Source organism: Hipposideros armiger, unplaced genomic scaffold, assembly GCF_001890085.2.
Source record: "Hipposideros armiger isolate ML-2016 unplaced genomic scaffold, ASM189008v1 scaffold_62, whole genome shotgun sequence".
NCBI classification, from domain to species: Eukaryota; Metazoa; Chordata; class Mammalia; order Chiroptera; family Hipposideridae; genus Hipposideros; species Hipposideros armiger.
The window spans coordinates 4,697,778-4,712,720 of record NW_017731412.1 but is presented as its reverse complement, the minus strand read 5'-3'; the positions used below and the strand labels follow the sequence as shown (position 1 = coordinate 4,712,720).

Sequence of the window (14,943 nt, the reverse complement as noted above, 5' to 3'; positions counted from 1 at the left end):
TAGTCTTTCCTGATGACTGAGTACTTATATTGTAAAAAGAAACTTACAGAAAATCTCTTTAGTAGGATAAAGACCAGAAAATCTTTTATCTGATAAAAAAAATGACATCTAGCATCAATTATACATGAACTTTGCCTTTTCTGCACCAGAGGTAGCTTCCACCCCACCCCCCCAAGCCGACAAGGAGTTCCTGCCCGGTGGGGTGAGTCCTTCTCTCTGTAAAGCTGGGGTCGGGGGAGCATTTGCCTGCCCAGAACCCTGTGTGGCTGGGATCAGAGCCTCTGCTAGACTAAAGCTGACGGACGTGCCTTGTAAAGGAAAGATGGCCCTGGAATCTAATTCTATCAACTCCCAGCACCTGCGGTGTGCAAGAACTTGTCGGGGCACTTCCACGCATGGCCTCTTTTGAGCTAATAACTGCTGGGCCAGGACCACCGCTAGAATTGTGAATGGACGACAGGGTGAATGACAGAGTGCTTCTCCATCATTAAGTCGAAACCTGGTTAAAATGGGTATCTACGGCAGCCTTAAAGGGAAAGAGCTGTCCTAAGAGAGCATATGCCCCCGCTAAGGCCTGTGTAGGTCTGGTGAGCTGTGGAGGTGTGTGTGGTCCGTCCAACGCTAGGGGGCAGCACCACCTCCTCGCCTGCCTTAGGACGTGGCTTCTCTAGGAACGGCTTTTGTCTTATGGGAGGGAAGATTGGGGCTGCCTGGGCAGAGGCGAGGGAGGGAGCAGCTGGCTTACCCTCAACTAAAGCTCGCGGGCACCCAGGGAGAGCGCTTCCTCCTTGCAGAGGGTGAAGTCCTGCCCCTGTCAGTTGCTGGGGGTGGTGTAAGAAGGGCAGGCATTGGAGCCACAGAGAACTGGGGGGCGATTCTGACTGTGCTGCTGACTGCTGGGCTGTGTGTCTCTCTCTCTGGGCTCAGCTTCCTAATCTGCAAAATGGGAATACCCATCTTGCAGAATGGACGCAGGGTGAAATGAGACTTGTATAAAAGTCCCCAGCACAGCGCTGGGCACCTCACTCGTTCATTCCTTTCACCAGCCCTGTCCTCTGTGCTACAAAGTGCTAAATTTGAGAGCAGGGACCCAGATCGCAGAGTTATGCAAAGTCCTCAAACCTGCCATGCCTCCCTCCCTCCAAGGCGAGTGCCCGCCCCTGAGCTTAGGGCACGGGGACCCCTCTCTCCACACCTGTGGGCTGTTAACAGAGACAGTGTGGACCTCTCATTGAAAGGGTTTCCATGACCATTGAACCGCACTCCAGGCTGTCGTTGGGCGTGCGGGGCCAGCCAGAGAGCCCTTTATTGTTGGTTTGTTTATTTTTATACACAATTTAGAAACATCTGTTCTGACATTTGCCAGGGTCGCAGACAGGAAGAGAACAAGGTTGATGGTTCTCAGGTGTTGCTGCTGTAGTGCATCTGTAATTGGAAAGCAGAATGGGCCGCTTTGCCTCTCCATGTCGTCATAAACATTTCATTTGAAAGAGAAGGCGGCATTATTGTGCCCAGGGGTTACATTGTATGCAAACAGGTATGCATTAAAGGGAATTCTCCTAAGCCTTATGAAACTAGCAGCTAGNAAAAAAAAATGTCCCCTGGGGGACAACATCGCCCTGGCTGAGACCCACTTTCCTTGCTGCACTCTAATGGGTTGTCCTCTCTGTTTGTTTGTGTTCTTCCCTGGGATGCAAGCTTTCTGAAAGCAGGGTCTTAGATTTGTCCCCTGCTGCATTTCCAGGGCATGGAATACAGCTGGGTGCATAGTAGGTGCTCAATAAATGCATTAATGTTATGAACTTCAGACTTCTAAACAACCAGTGGGACAATGGGGTCATGGCCTTTGGGCAGGACTGGCTTGCACATTGTATTTTACTGGTTATGGACGTTGAAATGCTGTGTCTTGGACTCCTGCAGGCTCTTTAACACACAGCGACACCTTCGTGAAACCTTGGCCACGGGCCTTATTAGGGGCAGCTCCAGGGCCTTCCCTGGAAGTGCTTACCGGGTCGGTCCAGGGCAGAACCCAGGAAGCTGCATTTTCTGCAGGCACCCGGATGAGCCTGCAGACCACACTTGGGGAGACCCTCCAAGTGAACCATGAAGAGTGAGCTGTCCCCGGCCTGCAAGCATTTGGGTAGTCTTGAGATTCGGAGAGCATTCTGACTTTGTTCTTGGGTGCGTTGAGGATTTACTTTTTGGCTACAGATGGTCCCTAGAACTTGGTTGCTGAGGGTGATTTTCTGTCTTTCCTTCATCCCTCTCTCCCAGTATCGCTAAGACATCCAAATGGACAGCTGTGGTGTAGTGTGGGGAGCCCTACTAACAGCCGTGCACGGGTATTGTGGGGCGGACTCATGTGCAAAGCCACTTCTTAACTCCTTTCCGCGCTACCATTTGAGCTCCTGGTGTTTGCACATTATTTCCCCACCCTCTATTCTAGCCTAGGTGGAGTCCCGCAAAGTGTAGTGACGAGGAGAAATCTGACTTCAAACTGAGGTTCTTTCACTAGCTGTGTGGCTTTGGGCAAATGAATTTGCTAATACTCAGTGTGCTGATCTGTACAGCGGGGAGAATGCCTAGCCCTGCATCGCCTCATGAGGATGAGATGAAATGAGCGGTGTTCCTCACCTGGCCTGGCCAATGCAGCTATTCACGCAGGAGCCGCGAGTCTTGTTTCCTCTAAATTGGGGCCCTCATTTAACCTGCTCTGCCCCGCGGCGAGTTTCCCCTGCCTCCTCCCTTTTCCTCTGGAGTTTTGCTCCTGCTGCCACTTGTGTCATCTGTCCCCACCAGCAAGCAGCTTCCCCCTCCCGGCCGGCCCCCCCCCTTCCCAGCATGCGTGCCTCATCACTGATTACACCGTATTAGCCACCGTGATTGTTCTATGTCTTGGCACCTCATTACTGAAATAAAGTTAACATTAATGGGAGTCCTGCAGCTAATCCTTGCGCTCACCTCTCCTGAAAATGCATTCTAGTGATTAGCAGGAGAGACACATGCATATATTCATTTTCAAACTGGCCCCCCACCCCCACCCCCCAGAGTCTACGCACAGTCACTGCAGACTTGGAGGCCTGGGGGCCTTTTAGCTGCTAGCAGGTGGAGAAGGCAGTGAAACCTGGCTTCCCTGGGGCAGGGCAGGGGTTTGGGAGCAGCCAATCCCTCCCCCACCTCACCCCCAGAAAAAGAAACATATCCGTTTCCTTTGGGTGGGTGTAATTAAAAACAAACCAACCCACAAAACAAAAGGCCTTAGAGTGAGACAGGCCCGGAGGTGTGTCCCAGCCTTGCCACTTTCTGGCAATGAGACCTTGGTGGAATTGCTTTCAACTTCTTGAAGCGCCGTTTCCTCTGGTGAGAGGGATGCTGACTAGCACCGGGAGGCTCCTGCCCGACGAGGCACGCGGAGAGCCCAGCGCCATGTCTCTGTCTGAGGCTTTGGCTGACGTTCCTCCCCTGGCCCCAGGAACCAGAGGCCAGGTGTGTCCGTGGGGCTCCTTGAGGCCCCCAGTGTCAGGATGGCCTGTTTCCTTTTCCACTCAAGTGGCATCCTGCGTAGCGCACAATGAAGACTAATTGCTCAGTGGTGTATTATCATTTATAAGAACTGGGGAGAAACTCACTCCACTGGCCCCCCAGGGAATCCGCAGGCCTGCCAGCTTCCGACCTGCAGACAAATGATCCTCCCCCTTCTGACTCAGGAGCGGGGCTCCCAGGGCCATTCAGGTAACCACAGCTCTTTCCCTGCGGCTCCTCTGTCCTGATTAAGACCTGGGGGCAGGATGACCCCCATGCACCTACCCCTGGGCAGCCAAGACAGGGAGCAGGAGGACAGCAGAGGGAGGCATGGGGCGGTAATGAGACTCGCAGGCGCCCTCACTCACCCTCCATGTCAAGGAGACATTTTCAGAAAGGTTTGACACAGCATCCTCGCAGAGCCCTTTGCCAGAGCGAAAGGTGGAGGCCCCTGGAGTACTTTAAGCCGGCTTCTGTTAACAGAGCACTCCGTATGCATATTATAATCACGGCGCTCCAATTCCCCGTTAAGCAGCTGTTCCCACAAAGAGGGACAATAGCCCAGCCCCACCCCTTGGAGGGCTGATTTCAGTCTTGTCTTTGCCAGTGCCAATTCTTTGATCAGTTTTCACTTAGGATCTGGAGGGCATGTTACAAAGTGCTTTGGGCTGACTGCCAACAGGCACCTCACTGGAGCCTGACAACAGCCCAGAAGTGTCAGCGGTGGGAGAGAGCGCTCACAGGACGCCTTTTAAAAAATAATTATATTTGAATTTTAAAAGCAATCTTCATATATGTTAGTAGATTCATTTATATGGAAAACTATGCTGGTTCCTCTACCCTTTTAATATTTGATGTTGCCTCAGCTTCCATCACAGTTGGGCTACGCGTTCTGTGGCTTGTCAGGGACTTTTTGGACTCCGGGTCAAGGAGAAACAACGAGAGGGCTAAATACTGTCATTTCTTTCCCATTCCTCATCCGTCCCCCTTCCTCGGGTACCTCAACCAGATGCTTTGCGGCTATAAATTGAACGTAGAGGATTTGAGGGGCAAGGTGGGGAACGGGGGATCCAAAATAAATTTGGTTTGATGGTAGTGGTTGTAACACTATCATATTCCATTTTTTTTTATTGTGATAAAATATTCAAAACGCAGAAGGTACCATTTTAATCATGTTTAGACGTGCAGTGCACTGGCATTAAGTACACTGACGTTGTTGAGCAGGCACCACCACCGTCCAGTCACAAAACTCGTTTCAGTTTCTAAAGCTGAAACTCGGTCCCCGTTAAACACTAGTTCTCCCTTTTCCCCGTCTACTTTCTGTCTCTATGAATTTGCCTACCCTAGGGACCTCATCTAAGTGGGATCTGACAATATTTCTTCCTTAGTGTCTGATTTCCTTCACTTGGCATAATGTCCTCAAGGTTCCTCCATGTTATAGCGTGTGTCGGAGCGTCCTTTTTACAGCTGAGTAATATTCCATGTATGTATATGCTGCATTGGCTTATGCGTTCATGTGTCGATGGACGTTTGGCTTGTCTACCATTTATTGAATCTTACAGTTTCCGGCCAGGCGTGGTAGGTGTTTACCTACATAGAGATGGCTGATTTAATTCTCACCAATGNAAGCCAACTCCTAACCAACGCGCCACTCAGCTGGCCCCAAAGGCTTCTTATTTAATCCTAACAACCGCTCTTACGAGGTACTGTGTTTTCCCGAAAATAAGGCCTAAGTGGAAAATAAGCCCTAGCCTGATTTTTCAGGATGCTCGTAATATAAGCCCTGCCCCAAACATAAGCCCCAGGTAAGATCATCAGCCAGACATGACTGTTTGAATAAATGTAGGTTTTTGTACATGAATAAATGTAGATTGCTGGAGCAAAAATTAATATAAGACCCGGTCTTATTTTCGGGAAAACGTGGTCTTTTTAGTCTCATTTTAAGGAAAAGAGCTCGGATTAAGTGCTTTGCATGGGGATGCACTGTCCTGGTGGTTTAGAACAGGATTGTGATTGATCCTAGCTCTTTCTTGCTCTTGAACCTGGACTCTTAGGCCCTGTGAGATAGGAGGTGTTGCCCTGGACTCTGAGTGCTAAGGAGGAGGGCCCTAGGTAGAGAAAGGTTTGCGTTTCTCTGGAGTTTGCTGTTTGGCCTTGGGTTGGGGTTATCCTTGATTTAGGCAAAATGTTTCACCTTTTAGCTGCTGGCCTCTGCCAGGATTTTTGAAGAATGTATTGGAAGGGGAACTTAGGCTTTCGGTAGAGCCTTGGTGAGAGGGCTGTACCTTAATATCCACTGAGCAGAATCCTTATGAAGGGCTGAATTGTCACCCCCCCCCCCATTCATATGCTGCATTCCCAACCCCAGTACCTCTGACTGGGACCATATTTGGAGAGAAGGCTTTAAAGAGATGATTGAGTTAAAATGAGGCTGTTAGGACAGGTTCTCATCCTCCGGCAGGATTGGTATCCTTATGAGAAGGCGGCCATCTGCAGGGCAAGAGGGCGGCTTCAAGAGAAACCAAACCCACCAACACCCAGATCTCGGACTTGCAGTCTCCAGAGCGGCAAGAAAATAAATGTCTGTCGTTTAAGCCACCCAGTCCTTTAGTATTTTGTTAGGGCAGCTCAGGGTGACTGACACAGTCCTCGCAGGAAATAGGTGCTGAATTAATATGCAAGCCCAAAGGGTGGTGCAGGGCATGGAGACACAGAGTGGCACTGCCGGAGTCCTTTCTGGCTGCAGCATGTTGTCTTTGGGCCTATTTGCCCACCTGTGAAAGTGTGTATACAGGATCACGCATAAAGAGCCCTCCAGCCCAGGCATTATGGGATTCTAGTTGGCGGCTTCCAGGACCTGGGAAGTATGTTTTAAGCCAGTGCTGTTTAGCCTGAGGGACACTTTGGCCCCCACGGGACACTGAAGACATTCTTGATTGTCACACGTGTGTAGGAGGAGGTGCAGTGGGCAACCAGTGGGGAGAAGCCAGGCATGCTCTTGGACACCCTGTGGTGCACAGGGCAGCCCCCTCCACAAAGTCAGCGGGCCCCAGGTGTCACTGGTGCGGAGGTGGCGAAACCCTGGGTTAAACTTTGTTACCCCTTGAATGGCGATGCCACTGAATTACCAGTCCCAGTCGTTCATTCAGCAGGTTGTTACTTAGCATTGCTGGGTGCCTGGCTCTATGCTGGGTGCTAGGGAGATAAAGAACTGCAAGATGGCCTTCTGGAATTCAAAATCGAGCCTATTGAGTGACTGCACTAGTTTACGTTCCCGTCAGCAATGCACGAGGGTTCCGGTGTCTCCACATCATCGCCAACACTTGTCACTTGTCTGTCTTTGATTACAGCCATCCTTGTGGTTATGAAGCGGTGTCTCATTGTGGCTTTGACTTGCATATCCCGATGGCTAGTGATGTTGAACCTCTTTTCATGTCCGTATTGGCTGTTTGTATATCTTCTTTGGAGAGATGTCTATATTAATCCTTTGCCCATTTTTAAACTGGGTGGTCTTTTTATTGTTGATTCGTTAAAGTAGTTCTTTACACAGTTTAGCTCCAAGTGCCTTATTCGATGCACGATTTGCAAGTGTTTTCTCCCATTCTGTAGGTTGTCATTTTACTTTCTTGATGCTGTTCTTTGAATCATAAAAGTTTAATTTTGATGAAGTTCAGTTTATCTAAATTTTCTTTCGTTGCTGTGCTTTTGGTGTCATATCTAACACCCCTTGATTTTTAATGGTAATATTCTTGGGAATGGATGTAATGTGAGGGGATAATTATTTGATAGTAACGTGCTCGAAGTTCTTTGTTTCAAATGCCTTTGGCACCTTCCTCCCCACTGTCACTGATAGCTTTATCCTGGGGACATCTGGAGTTAGACCACCAGCCATTTGCAAATTTCGTCAATCCCTGTAGCCTTTATAAACACGTCATTATTCCACATGCCTCTTCGTCTCTTCCACGGGTGTGCTCAGAAGTGCTGAGACCTCTGCAAAACAGCTGACAAGGTGCACAGGTCTCCATGCACCACAGCCGCGGTTGCCCTCTGCCCTTGCCATTACACGGTCAGTCAGTGCAGGAACGCAACCTTGCAGGCCCCTGTCGCCATCTGCTGGCAGAGACGGGAAAGCACACTGCCAAGACGATTCTGCAGATACTCTTCCTATTTTCACTTATCCCTGGCAGAGTGTCAAGTAGCAGATCATGCTTTTCATTCTGACTTACTCCTGTCGCTTTGAAAGATCTTGCCCCCTTTGGAGCTAGTGTTTAAATATTAAACCATTGACTAAGATTGAATCTGTTTTCTACAAGGCAGGGAAGCTTGTGTGTCTCTGGTGCCATGGGCAACTCCCGGTGCGTGAAAAATGTCACCACGGAGTAGGAAGCAATACTTTACCTCGGGGGAGGAAAGGACATGGATGCAAATCATTTCTGGTATCATATTGGTAATATTATCATTGTAATCGTTGGGTCTCTGATGCTTTGGAACTCTCTCAAGGTGGATCATTATACCTGCTTCTCCCAGATGAACGACTGACCTTTTTTTTTGTTTTCTAGAACAGCATTTATTTATTTTTTATTTTATTTTTTTTTATTGGGGAATTGGGGGGATGGGAACAGTGCTGGGGAATTGGGGAAAGGGGAACAGACAAGTTGCTGTCGTTTTGTTCTTCANTTTTGTAGTTGCACACAATCTTGGCTTTGCATTCCTACATCTCTTTTCATTGTCTGATTTTCACCCAGTGGGGGGAAAAGTCTTTTTGTTCTTCATGAATCAATGCTAGGCATCCCACCTAGCTGAGTTGACCTGCGGGAAGCTTGCTGAGGATGGAGCTGGTCGTGGCAGACCTCCTTTCTTGAGGGAGCTGAGAGGAAGATGGGGGGAACCCCGCTCCAGATCTAAGCATGCCATTCATGGTAGTGATCCACTAAATGCAGAAATTGTAAAAATAAAAAAATACAAAAAGGTTGGGAAGGACACGCGGCTCGTGCGGTGAAAAGATGATCTAAGCTCAAGCCAGCCCAAATTTCCCCCAAAGTCAACTCGGCTCTATTAAGTGTCTGGTCTACATGACAGTTTCAGAGGGCACCAGGGACCTCGCTTTTTAAAGATGTTCCTAAGCGCTCCATGGGACCTTCTGTAATCTATGTTTGCTCTTCCCCAGAGGCTCAGCGGCCCAGAGACCCCTCACAGGCTGACTCCGTTTCTCCCGGGAGGTTTCCATCTGGGCAGCAGTTTGGGGAACTCGGTCCCTGACATCCGTACCCTTCCTGGGCTCTGCCTGCAGTTAGCTGAGTGCCAACTTGGAAGCCTGAGATACTCTTGCAGCAGCTTTGCAGTCAGCTGGGCTCATTTATTTGACACAAATAAGCTCATTGACCTGATTTAGTGCAGGGAGGACCTACAGAGTCGAGTCAAATGTGATCTCAAAGCCCTGTCTTTTAACTGAGCCTTTGCAGACTTCTCCAAGGACATCCGGCTAGTTAAACGATGAGCCATGCTCGTGAGCACTATTTCAAAGGAAGAAGAACAGGACGGAGAGGTGGAGAGGAACTGAGAATCAGGCGCTGGTGGTATAAGTCACCAACAATTGCTTTTTGTGCCACTTGGTGGCACCAGTTCCATAGGTTTTCTGTCCTCAGTGTAATCCTTACCAAGAGACTGTGGGACCGCTGTGTGCATGGGCTCCCTCTCTCTAAAACAATAATACTATTGCTATAGATGGGGAACCACCTGATGGTGATGACAAATCAGGGCTCTTTCCCAGGTCCTGTCGATTTGTGCACAGGGACCCAGGAGAGTAGCCTCTGATCTGCTGCTAGTTCTGTCAGAGACCCGAGGCTTAACTCAGTGCCATGGCCACCCCTGCTTCCTCCCATTTACCAAGGCGAAAAGTAGGGTAGGTCACTTGAGCTTTCTTACCCAGACGATGAAGAACCCGTGGGAAGTGCTTACAATGTACCATTCTGCATATGCACCAGCATTTAATCTGCACATCTTATGAGGCAGGTGCTCTTTCTCGTCTTCACTGTATGGAGGAAGGCTCTGATGCGGGCTAAGGTTTGCTCGAGGTTACACCATGAGATGGTGGAGCCGCACGCAAACCTCAGAGCCCCTGAAGGTACTTGCAGGCCCAGTGGGCAGCGTGTTGCCTTGGCGCGTGGTGATAACAACTATCATCTGCTAGTCGTTTCCGGCGGGCAGGTGCTGAGCCAAAGAATTTTTTTTTTTTAAAGATTTTATTGGGGAATTGGGGGAGGGAACAGCGTTGGGGAATCAGGGAAGGAGAACAGACAAGGTGCTGTCCTTTTCTTCTTCAGTCTAGTTGTGGAGGACGTCGCTTCACTGGCCCATGTTGGTATTATCATTGTGCTCTTCCCNAGAAGCCAACGACTGATGTGCCTCACCCGGGAAGAGCGCAATGATGGTGCCAACTTGGGCCAGTGAAGCAACATCCTCCACAACTAGACTGAAGACCAAAACGACAGCAACTTGTCTGTTCCCCTTCCCCCAATTCTCCACCGCTGTTCCCATCTCCCCAATTCCCCAATAAAAATCTTTAAAAAAATAAAAAAATAAAAATTCAGATCAGGTAGATGATGAACGTAATAATTTAAAATCACACAACCTAGAGATAAGCCCCAGACTTTCCTCTCTTCCCTCACAACTTTCTAGGCAGAAACGAGAGCGCTTTTTCCTCTTGAAAACAATGCCATAACGGACAACCTCCTGTTACATACAAGCCTATATAATAATTTTTAATGACCACATGGTGTCAATTTCATGGATGTACAATGTTATGAATCCTCTGCAGAGGACATTTAGCTTATTACCATTTCTTTGCTACTGCAAATAATGCATTGATGATATGCTTTTACATACACAGTTATGTATTTATCTGATAACTATTTTCACCAATTTTTACTCTTACCTACACTGTATGGATGGGAGTGTCTCTGCCTTACCATTGAGAACTCTTACCATTTTGTAATTCTTTGCTAAAGGATCTCAATGTTCTAATTTGTATTTAACTTCTAGTGAGGTGACCCCGTTTCCGTGTTTTGGTTGGCCATTTGTCATTCAGATGTGAGCTGCCTGTTGGCGACTTTGTTTCAGAGCATTTTTACAGGAAGGAAACCTAAGCCCCTTTTTTTTCTCCGCCTTGTAGGATACCTACCTATGTGTGCACAGAAGCAGATGGCTCCTATGTTCACAAACTAACTTTTCCAGTTGTGATGTAGGGCAGCGAATGGGGGTGACACTGCCCCCAGCGGGCATTTGGCAGTGCCCAGAGACATCTTTGTCACAGCTGGGGGAGGGTGGTGCATCTGGTGGGTGGAGGCCAGGGATGCTGCTAAACACCCTACAGCGCCCAGGACAGAATTACGCGGCTCCACATGTCAGCCGAGCTGGGTGGAGAGGCCCTCCTCTCGGGTCACATTTCCCCCTTAGAACAGAAGAGCTCCAGGAGCTGTGAGCTGACTTCATTATGTCCCTGCCCTTGCTTTCTGCGGTGCTGAAGTGCTGCTGATTAAATTACCCTGAAGTCCCACAGGACCTGCTACTTCCTCGCAGGTCTCTACCAGCCAAGCGCTGCCTCCAGGAATGACATTATTACTCTGCCATGGTGTCCTTCGCACACCCCTGTAACCCAAGCGCAGTCACCCTCCCAGCTGCAAGATGACCTGGAGGTTTATAAACAGCGCTGTCCCCTCCACAACAGATTGGCTGTTCCCAGTCCCCTGTGGCAGTTCTTTGCAGGGAGAGACTTTGGTGGTGGGTGGGAAATGCCACTATAGGTTCCATTGGGAAAATGAGTCATTCTACTATAAACAGGTACCACGTAAGTAAATAGTAGTAATTAAAAAAAAATAGCCAGAGGGATTATGAGACTTCTTTCTCCACAAGTGCTCTGCCTGACTCCGCAGCGTGTTGGCACGTTGCCTCCCAGGTCCTCTCCAGTGTGGATGTTTCTTGGTCTAGTTTGTTCATGGTGTGAGTATAATTTGGGTCCCAGGATCCCCGTTTCCGTCCAGTCACGTATCTGTGACATTCCTTGTCCAGTCCGCTTTCACAGACATGAAGAGGAACAGTGGCAGTGGCCGTGTGCTATGAGTGTGAGAACTGGGTCCTGTTCGTGCGGTGACCCCATGTCCCAGGGGAGCCGCGTCACTTACCTATGTGTGCGCACCTTGATTCGTGTCTGATGTTAAAAGCCGAACTGCAGGAAGTTATAAAATGAAAACACAGTCTTTAAGATTATAATAAATAAAACAACTCGCCGGTGACAACCAATGGGACAAGCAGTTAATTATTCAGATATTTGCCCAGGTGTCCAGTTTTATTGTTTCTCAGGACCGCATGTTCTGTGAACTCAGAGGGACCAAAACATAGCACTGTTGGAAATGCATTGTTTGTAAGTGAGTGTTTTCAAAGGTTTTGATCGGGTACATAGTTTTTGCAGTCTTTGGACTTTTTTAGTTTGTAAATTTTTTATGCAGTGGAGAGTAGGCAAGCTCTGTTCAGGTGGCACCCAGATTATCACAGAATCAAAAGTGATATTGGCTAAACCACCCTTATCAGTGCAATTCAAGATTTCAGTCTGTGTTGGCCANATGGAGAAATTGGGACACTCCTACATTGCTGATGGGAATGTGAAATGATGCAGCCACTGTGGAAAAGTCTGACATTTCCTCAAAAAGTTAAATATAGAGTTACCATATGACCTAGCAATTCCCCTCCTAGGTATAGTCCAAGGGAAATGATAACATATATCCACACAGAAACGTGTACGTGAATGTTCACAGCAGCACTATTTACAGCAGCCAAAAAGTAGAACCAACCCAAATATCCATCAACTGATAGATGAAAAAAATGTGATCCATCCAGATAAAGGAATATTATTCAGCCATAAAAAGGCATGAAATACTGACAGGTGCTACAACATGGCTGAACCTTGAAAACATCACGCTAAGTGAAAGAAGCCAGACACAAAAGACGTCACGTGATTTTATTTGTATGAAATCTATAAAATAAGCACAGCCATAGAGACAGAAAGATTAGGGGTTTCCAGGGGATGGAGGGAAGGGGAACTTAGGACTAATTGCTGCTGGTACAAGTTTTCTTTTAGGGAAGACAAAAATGTCCTAAAATTAGGTTGTGGTGAGAGTTGCACAACCCTGTGAGTATACCAGAAACCATTGAATTGTATGGTGTGTGACTATCTCAAAGAGCTGTTTAAAGAAAAAGATTATATGGTTCATTCTTTGGTGATTTTTGCCACATGCAGCACAAGATCAGTCATCTTCATCCTCGAATACAAAGGACAGTGACATAATGACTGATAATTATGACCTGTTAAATGCACCGGCAATTGGTGGCCATAGGTAAAAATGACTGCAGTTCAGATACGGGGTTACTGGACCTTTATTATCTTATTTGTTGCTATGATATTCCAAATGCATATCTAGCTCTATAAACAGTTGTGTTAATTTTAGGTCTGTGAGAACAGGGGAATTTTAAGAATGCCGGCACCTCTTCCCATAATCTGCCTGGTTCCGGCAAAGGGAAGCCCTGGCGACTGTGCCACCGAGCCTAAGTCACGTGAGAACCCAAAGGATCTTGGCACATGGCCACCCGTCCATCCTGTTTGCTACCAGTTGCGGGTTTTGTGCTTAAGTNGATGGGAGATGGATGGGAGAAAGACTCTATGTCGGACTGCAGCCCGGAACCATGATTCCAGCGCTGCCCACCCAGCTCTCGCCCAGCTCCCTGTATGGCCGGCTGTTCAGCTGAAAGAACCGGACTTATTAGGGAGGACGAGCCTCTCGAGCAAGGTGGAAAGGAAGCCTTTATCTTTTTTTGGCTTAGACATCCTTTTCTGATATTTGCTGTAAAGCTCACATAAGCATGTACGTTAAAAAAATTGAGTCGTATGAAAAGAGAAATGAAAGTGAAAGCCTCCTTTCAACTCGTCAGTTCCCACTGGTAACCACTGTTAATTTCTTGTATAGAAATTTTATGTCCATATGTAAGGATATATATTATATATGCAAAACCTTTATTTTAACTTTTATCTATTTTTGGCTAGTTAATACATGCACATGGTTCAACATTCAAAATGGTTTTACAGTGAAAAAAATCTCTGTCCCACTGCTGTCCGCAGCTTCTCTGTTCTCTACCAATGTGTCACCATTTTCGTGCGTTTATACAGATAGTTTATGCATGTGCGGACTAGTATTTGCAGGTGTTATTTCTCTTTTTCTTTTAAATACAAAAACTATATAGCGTGTTACCTGTACTGTTCTACTTCTTGCTCTTTTGCTTTGTAATAATAATTTTTAAAGCTCCACTATTTAGCTAGTGCTTGCCAAGTACCATGTACTCTCCTAGATGTTTCTGTGCATCACCTCATTTAATCCTATGATGCGGGCTCCATATAGACCCCATTCACCAGGGAGGAACCTGAGGCACGGAGAGATGAGGGACTTACCCAAGGTCATTTGGTTCGTAAGTTAGCCTTGACCTTGGGCGGGAACTGAAATAAGGCAGGAAAGGAGGTGCCACTGCTAGTCAGTGCTGGTCTGATGATGTTCATATCTTGCCTTTTTTTCCCCCTTTCATAAAGCATGTCTTAGAGATCTTTCCAGATTATTACATGAAGACTTCTTAGTTCTTTTACGTGGCCAGCTGTTTCATTTTAGTTAGCTTCACGTTTGAGTATTGATGGCTATTTGGGTTGTATCTAATGTCCTCTTAACAAATAGTGCTGCTGTTGAAACATCCACATATGTGCATCTTGGAGTGCATGAGCAAACATATCTGCAGAAAAAATTCCTAGAAGTAGACTCACTAGTCATGGGGTATGCATACTTTAAATTTTAGTAGCTATTGCTAAATGGTACTCTGAAAACAGCTGCACCAATTTACCCTCCCCGAGAATGTATGGAAGCGCTAGCCCCACCTCCGTATCCACCCTGGGAATGATCAACCTGTTTAGTCCTTGCCAGGCTGACTGCTGAAAAATTGGCTCATTTTCATTCACATGCATTACGAGCGCATTGTTCTCATGTGTTTATTGGCCATTTACTTTTCTTTTATGAACTGCTTTTTTGTGTTCTTTGTACATTTTGTGTTTTGGTTTTGCCTTTCTCATAGAGACCTATAAGAGCTCTCTGAATACTAAAGAAATGTGTTACAAATATTTTTCCAGTTTATTGTTTACATTTGTAATTTTTTTCACCATATAGAAGATTTTAATTTTTATGTAGCTGCATATGTGAGTATTAATATTTTCTTATGGCTATGGGGTTTTGTGTGTGACTTTTCATCTCCACAGTTATATATATATATATATATTTTTTTTTTTTCCTTAATAACCAATTTTTTCCCTTTGTCTTTTTATGGTTTTAATTTTTA

General features: G+C 47.0%; 1 protein-coding gene across 1 annotated transcript in view; it reads left to right on the top strand.

The window, feature by feature from the left end:
• The window catches only part of SPRING1 (SREBF pathway regulator in golgi 1), a 96,213-nt gene that overhangs the window by 41,276 nt on the left and 39,994 nt on the right, over nt 1-14,943 (top strand). The gene's annotated exons all lie outside the window — the stretch shown is intronic.